The sequence below is a fragment of the Salmo salar genome, chromosome 15 (genome assembly GCF_965601325.2).
Source record: "Salmo salar chromosome 15, fSalSal1, whole genome shotgun sequence".
Classification (NCBI taxonomy): domain Eukaryota; kingdom Metazoa; phylum Chordata; class Actinopteri; order Salmoniformes; family Salmonidae; genus Salmo; species Salmo salar.
In genome coordinates this window covers 27965001-27971640 of record NC_138305.1, presented here as the reverse complement: position 1 = coordinate 27971640, position 6640 = coordinate 27965001, and positions in this window count along the sequence as shown.

The window sequence follows — 6640 nt, the reverse complement described above, 5'->3', positions numbered from 1 at the left end:
AGAATGAATGGTGGATTGAACGCTGTGGGAGAAAATCCAGCACTTGAAAAAAAATAAGAAATTAGGAATATATGTATAATTATTTAACTGGAGTGAAAATAGCTGTAAGTAGCCGTAGAAATATTGTTGTCCGTTAGTTTACTCCAATAAGGGTAGGGATTGTAGGGTAGGGGGAAAAGTACAGAGAAAAATACATGAATAAATAAATAAAGGGGGATTGTAGGGTAGGGGAAAAAGTACAGAGAAAAATACATGAATAAATAAATAAATAAATATCAAAGCTGATCTACTACCCCACCCCAGCCATGTGAAATGTCAACACCTGGAGGTATAGCTGAAACGGAGCCCGTTTCTGTCTGTGGCTGAGGTGTCCTAGTCACAGGAGGTTGGTGGCACTTTCATTGGGGAGGATGGGCAGGTCAAATCAGTTGAATGGTATCCAATACATAAAAAAACATGGTTTCCAGGTGTTTGATGCCATTCCATTTGCTCCTTTCTGGTTATTATTATGAGCCGTCCTCCCCTCAACAGGCTCCACTGGTCCTAGTATACACCCCGTTAGCACTGAGGTACACGCCTCCAACAGACATAATTATGTGTTTCTTCCTGATCTGAGGTTCATGCAGTTTGTGGCTGTACATGTCTAGACAGCTAGACTGCCTCTCTCTCTCCCTTTCTCTCTCTTCTCCCCTCTCTCTCCCCTTTCTCAGACATATGCAGGTATCAAGCCCAGGGGCGATATTAGATAGCAGAAGAGACATTGGAAGACTGTTCCTTGAAATGACTCCAAATGCGTAGGGGGAACAACCCCACTGATTCTGACAGGTCTTTATACACTCTATCAGACATCTTTGATGAGGCTGGATATTCAACCCCACTGATTCTGACAGGTCTTTATACACTCTATCAGACATCTTTGATGAGGCTGGATATTCAACCCCACTGATTCTGACAGGTCTTTATACACTCTATCAGACATCCTTGATATCATGGATATATCCCAAATACCACCTTATTCCCAATACAGTGTACGTATAGAGTTATGGTCAACAGCAGTGCACTATGTAGGGAGTAGGATCCCATTTGGGATGCACTCTCTATTGTGTTGAGTGAAGTGGAGAATCAGAAGGATTTTATGTCCACCCCAATAGCATTTAGACTAGGGGAGGTGTGTGGAAACGGAGTGACGTATCTCCTGGTATATTTATCCATGGCAGAGAGCTATGCTGGGAATGTGGGCTAGGTAGGTAACCTTTATGGATGTCCTTATAAGGGAGAAGAACAGGGTGAGGGGGCTAAGAGAGAAGAACAGGGTGAGGGGGCTAAGAGAGAAGAACAGGGTGAGGGGGCTGAGAAAAACAGGGTGAGGGGGCTAAGAGAGAAGAACAGGGTGAGGGGGCTAAGAGAGAAGAACAGGTGGGGGGGGGCTAAGAGAGAAGAACAGGGTGAGGGGGCTAAGAGAACAGGGTGGGGGGGCTACGAGAGCAGAACAGGGTGAGGGGGCTAAGAGAGCAGAACAGGGTGAGTGGCTAAGAGAGAAGAACAGGATGAGGGGCTAAGAGAGAAGAACAGGGTGAGGGGCTAAGAGAGAAGAACAGGGTGAGGGGGCTAAGAAAGAAGAACAGTGTGAGGGGCTAAGGAGGGCTGTTTTTTGCTGCTACTGGTCAGGTCACCACAGTCTGTGTGTGTGTGTGTTGCACACTTAAATAACGACGACGACTTTCAAGCGTGTAGAAGTTTAAAACGTTTACTTTTCTGGAATCACAAGATTACAGGTCTCCTTCTGCTGATGGTCAACAGTCTAACAGCCCTACATGCTGCCTGTATCATCACTAGGTCTCCTGCTGATGGTCAACAGTCTAACAGCCCTACATGCTGCCTGTATCATCACTAGGTCTCCTGCTGATGGTCAACAGTCTAACACCCCTACATGCTGCCTGTATCATCACTAGGTCTCCTTCTGCTGATTGTCAATACCTCTGAGATCTCTTAGCTGGCCTAACAGAGGCTCACATTAAACATTACTCAGTAATAACCACAATTACCATCTCATATCCTAAAATACTAGTCTGCTTTACAGTATCATGTGAATGAGCCACAAAAATATTACCCCAAAATAATAATATGATTATTTATTGTGCCTAATATTACTATGTGTGTGTGTTTATGTGTGTGTGTGTGTGTGTGCTTGCGTGTGTGAATAAGGGATGCTTTTCAAAATCTCATGCTCATTGGACATTGAATCATGGTTGCACAGCACTGCACAGTTATAGCCTATTTTGGCGAATATGGATATGTGGGTCAATGATGTCAAACCAGCCGAAAAGACAAGTACACACACACACACACACACACACACACACACACACACACACACACACACACACACACACACACACACACACACACACACACACACACACACACACACACGTTAACACACACACATTTTTATCTCCCTTTTACTGCCGCCTGCAGACTGCCTACATATCCCAGAGGGTTAAGACTGATAAATGACACCTCATTAACCCATTGTTTCCGTGCAGCGCGGAAAATAGCTGTCTAACGACTGGTGTGATGTAACAGTGTTGTCCTTTTTTCCAGTGTTGTTGAGAACATTTTACCTGGCCAATTATTTCTGGTTATTTAACATGAGATATATGCTTTCCCTTTGACAGCAGAGAGCAGATGCTTTTTGAGTTATAGCCAACAACATCCTTTATGTACATCAGGTGTTACACTTCAAAAACACATTCAAGTACTATTTCAGTCTTTTTCTGTTAGCTATTATAGCATGGCATTCCAAAATAATCTATTACAGGTCTTGGGTAGAGAATAAAATGAGTCAAATGCTAGCCATGCTATTCCTAGGAATCAAATTTGGAGAAAACAGTTCCCCCGAATAATTTCACCATCAGAACAGAAGTTAAGTGAAATCCACAGCTCTGCCTCTGAGCTGTAAAATTACCAGATGATTCAAATTCAAAACACTCAGCGTTCATTTTTTCCATTCCGCTGCCGGGTTCTGGAATGCAAATTACATTGTTCATGGAATGGCGAAATACTATTAAAAAGAAGCATGGCACAGCATGACCTTTTAATAGTCAGACTGATGGAACCAAGTCAAAAAAACATTCTTAAACACCATTAGATAGTTAGACATCATACAACACTATGCAGTGTGGCTTGTGGCAACACATCTCTGTTTCTCAGAGCAGACTGACTCCAGCCCAAGGAATTGTCCAGGACACAGTCACGTCTTGGGTGAACACACTGAGGACTTTTTTTTATTAGGTATTACAGGAAGTAGGGAGCGAAGGAGGAGGAGGGAGGGGTTAATAACTGAAAGACCTGTCAAGGTGGTCAATGACAGGTCTGAACCTCTCGTCAGATATACTTCAGGACAGTGAAGTGATGCTGAAGCAACAATGGGGTGATAGGGTGACCGACTGTGTTAGCCCGCTGGGCAACAATCTAGGCATTAGCTTCGGGAGCTAACGTAAATCTTCAGGTCCCAGATCATTTGAATTACATCTGCATGTCCAGGACAGGGGTATACCCAGTTGCCTGCTGCGGCTGGATACTGTACTGTAATAGTAGCATTGTCAGGTTATTTTTAACACCACTTTACACGTGAACATTCTAGAGGCCTACACACATGCCTGGGCTCTCTTTTCAGGCGGTGTAATGTACTGTGATTCTCCCCCTCTCCTCTCTACGGCTGGTTTTCTATTGTAATAGTGATTAGTTCAGGTTAATAGGAGCTGTTGGGGTTATAATCTCCAGTCAGCCTGCACTTTGCCCTGGATGTCCGCAGGCAAAGTATCACCTTTTGGGGGGGAAGGGGGTTCTATATTAACTCTCACCTTTTGTGGGGGGGTTCTATATTAACTCTCACCTTTTGGGGGGGTTCTATATTAACTCTCACACTTCGGGGGGAAGGGGGTTCATATTAACTCTCACACTTTGGGGGGAAGGGGGTTCATATTAACTCTCACACTTTGGGGGGGTTCTATATTAACTCTCACCTTTTGGGGGGGTTCTATATTAACTCTCACCTTTTGGGGGGGTTCTATATTAACTCTCACACTTTGGAAGGAGGGTTCTATATTAACTCTCACCTTTTGGAGGTTTCTATATTAACTCTCACCCTTTGGAGGGGGTGAGGGTGGGTTCTATATTGACTCTCACCCTTTGAAGTGAGGGGTGTGTTCTACATTAACTCTCACCCTTTTGAAAGGGGAGTTGCTATATTAACTCTTTCCTTTTGGAGGGGGTTTCTATATTAACTCCCACCATTTGGAGGAGGGGGTTCTAAATTAACTCTCACCCCTCGGAGAGGGGGTTCTATATTAACTCTCAACCCTTGGAGAGGGGGTTCTATATTAACTCTCACCCCTTGGAGAGGGGGTTCTATATTAACTCTCACCCCTTGGAGAGGGGGTTCTATATTAACTCTCACCCCTTGAAGAGGGGGTTCTATATTAACTCTCACCCCTTGGAGAGAGGATTTTAAATTAACTCTCACCCCGTAGTCCTAAAACACTGATCAAACCTCTCGCCTCTAGTCCTAAAACACTGATCAAACCTCTCTCCTCTAGTCCTAAAACACTGATCAAACCTCTCTCCTCTCCTCTAGTCCTAAAACACTGATCAAACCTCTCTCCTCTCCTCTAGTCCTAAAACACTGATCAAACCTCTCTCCTCTCCTCTAGTCCTAAAACACTGATCAAACCTCTCTCCTCTCCTCTAGTCCTAAAACACTGATCAAACCTCTCTCCTCTAGTCCTAAAACACTGATCAAACCTCTCTCCTCTAGTCCTAAAACACTGATAAAACCTGTCTCCTCCAGTACTAAAACACTGATCAAACCTCTCTCCTCCAGTCCTAAAACACTGATCAAACCTCTCTCCTCTCCTCTAGTCCTAAAACACTGATCAAATCTCTCTCCTCTCCTCTAGTCCTAAAACACTGATCAAACCTCTCTCCTCTAGTCCTTAAACACTGATCAAACCTCTCGCCTCTTCACATGTAGTCCTAAAACACTGATCAAACCTCTCGCCTCTTCACGTATAGTCCTAAAACACTGATCCACAGTGTTTCTTCACATCAAGGGTGAGTATTTTTGCTGTGCGTGATTGAATTTCTCTGTGGCAATGGAACCAATGGCACGGTCCCAAAAGTACAAACCATGCCCATCTGGCGCTCAATGAAACACTAAAAGTTTGTAAAAGAAAACAAATATGATTTGAACCCAGGTCTGGAGCGTAACTGGAGCATAAAGGACTACGGCCTTGCTGTATGATCCATTACCCTCTAGAGAGGAGTTGGATCTCTCTCTGCCAGCACATGGTCAGGTCAGGGCCTGCTGGTAGGGTGAATCCTTACATCAGAGGAGAGGAGACAAAAGGCACGGCAGAGTTAGTAACCTGTCATAAAGAGTTACTCACTGATTTCCTGGATGCCTATCATTAGTTAGGTACAGCCTGTACAGCATGTACCTGTTACTGGCTGAGGTTCACACGCAGGGCATCAAAACACCAAGCCTGGCTGTGAGGGTTACAAGGAATTATCAATGTGCAGAGGGGAAAGGAAGTTAGTGTGTGAGAGGAGAGAGTCTTTCTGTTCTGAATGTTATTAGTTATGCCTTCCTTTTGCAAGTTTAAGTAGTAGTAGTAGCAGTAGTAGCAGTAGTAACAGCAGTAGCAGTAGTACTAGTAGCAGTAGTAGTAGTAGTAGTAGCAGCAGCAGTAGCAGCAGCAGTAGCATAGTAGCAGTAGTAGCATCAGTAGTAGCAGCAGCAGTAGCATAGTAGCAGAAGTAGCAGAAGCAGCAGTAGTAGCAGCAGCAGTAGAATAGTAGCAGTAGTAGCAGAAGCAGTAGCATAGTAGCAGTAGCATAGCAGCAGTAGTATTAGAAGCAGTAGCAGTAGAAGCAGTAGTAGCAGTAGCAGTAACATTAGCAGTAGCAGTAGGAGTAGCAGTAGTAGCAGCAGCAGCAAGAGTAGCAGCAGTAGCAGCAGTAGTAGTAGCAGTAGTAGCAGTAGCAGCAAAAGTAGGAGTAGCAGTAGTAGCATTAGCAGTAGCAAAAGCAGTAGCAAGGGTAGCAGTAGCAGCAGCAGCTGTAGCAGCAGTAGTGGTAGTAGAATTAGCAGTAGCAGCAGTAGCAGTAGCAGAATTGGTAGTAGTAGCAGTAGTAGCAGTAGCAGTAGCAGCAGCAAAAGCAGTAGCAGTAGCTGTAGTAGCAGTAGTGGAAGTGGCAGTATTAGCTGTAGCAGCAGCAACAGCAGCAGCAGTAGTAGTAGTAGTAGTAGTAGTAGCAGTAGAAGTAGTAGTAGTAGCAGCAGTAGCAGCAGTAGTAGCAGTAGTAGTAGTAGCAGTAGCAGCAGTAGCAGCAGCAGTAGTAGCAGTAGTAGTAGTAGCAGTAGAAGTAGCAGCAGTAGTAGCAGTAGCAGCAGTAGCAGCAGTAGTAGCAGCAGTAGTAGCAGTAGTAGTAGCAGTAGTAGCAGTAGTAGTAGTAGCAGTAGGGCAGCAGTAGGTAGTAGCAGTAGCAGCAGGAGCAGCGGCAGTAGCGTAGCGCGTAGTAGCAGTAGGGCAGCAGAAGCAGTAGTAGTAGTAGCAGTAGCAGCAGAAGCAGTAGT